Below are 1187 nucleotides of genomic sequence, written 5' to 3' on the forward strand. Positions count from 1 at the left end.
CCCCCGGGAACCCACCCCTTCCCCCACCCCGGGCCGGCGACCCGTGGGGAAACTGAGGCTCGCGCCCAGTGCCCCTCCCCCTCCCGGAACGTCATCCCCCCCCCCACCTCCCCGAGGGCCCAAGCGAGAGAGAGACACACGCAAGGAAACCAAGAAATACCTGGGGGCCCACAGTGGGGAGCAGCGTGGCGGGCAGGGGACAGTTGGGGTCAGAAATGGCCTTTCTGAGGGAGTGGGCTAAGACTTAGGAGGCGGCCTGGCCCGGTGCTGGCGGGGACACCTGCGTCTCTCCGGGCCCCTCTCTGGGCCTCAGTGTTCCCACCTGTAAAATGGCAGACACAAGGGCTGCTTTTGCCGAGGCGGTACACGAACAGCCCTCAGCCTGGCCTGGCACAGAGTAAAAACCCCCACAGGTGGGATTTGGTGTTTCCACTGCTACCTCCAGCAGACTGGGCTGTCTCCTCCCTCAGACTCAGCTCCCAGGAGAAAGGCAGTTGAATCCCTGCCATCAGACTCAGGTGTCTGAGGGCAGGGGCTGCACCTCCCACCACAGACCACAGACACCTGACACTCACCTGGGGGGGGGGGGACATTCTTATTCCCATCCTGCTTATGGAAAACCTCATGGTCTTTTGTTAAGTCGATCAACAAACGCGTATCGACCACCTGTTGTGGACGGCACACTGCGCTGGGCACTGGGCACAGCAGAGAGCAAAACAGAGAGAAACCCTTGCTTTGTATCAATCCCTGCATCTGTGTCTGCAGGGGAGTGAGCAAATAGTGCCCCAAACCCTGTTAAACTTAAGAGCATTGCCTTCCAGCCAACAGGTGTTTCTGGAACATCTATTACCCGCCAGGCACCCTTCCAGGTACCGGGAATATAAGGGACAGCGGAGGAATACAGATTCCTGCCTTCTGTGAGCTCCGGGAACAAGACAAGTCCACAGCTTGGTAATTATGGAATTATTTGTGTGTACAAAGGAAGAGTTTGGGGAGCAGGTATGGAAATGAATGAGAGGGAACCTGCTTATCCGGGGTGTCTGGGAGAGGCGTCTTTGAAGAGGTTTACATTGGAGCTGAGATCTGGAGGATGTGAGGGTGGGGAGAGGAACAGAGATCCTGAGGATAAGGATTTGAGTGTGTGTGTGTGTGTGTGTGTGTGTGTGTGTGTGTGTGTGTGTGTGTGT

General features: G+C 57.1%; 1 protein-coding gene across 4 annotated transcripts in view; it reads right to left on the reverse strand.

Moving 5' to 3' along the window:
- Positions 1-1187, reverse strand: part of LOC121021476 (TLE family member 5) — a 43985-nt gene that overhangs the window by 22170 nt on the left and 20628 nt on the right. The gene's annotated exons all lie outside the window — the stretch shown is intronic.

This window comes from Herpailurus yagouaroundi, unplaced genomic scaffold (assembly GCF_014898765.1).
Source record: "Herpailurus yagouaroundi ecotype Mexico unplaced genomic scaffold, PumYag 295, whole genome shotgun sequence".
In the NCBI taxonomy this organism is placed as follows: Eukaryota; Metazoa; Chordata; class Mammalia; order Carnivora; family Felidae; genus Herpailurus; species Herpailurus yagouaroundi.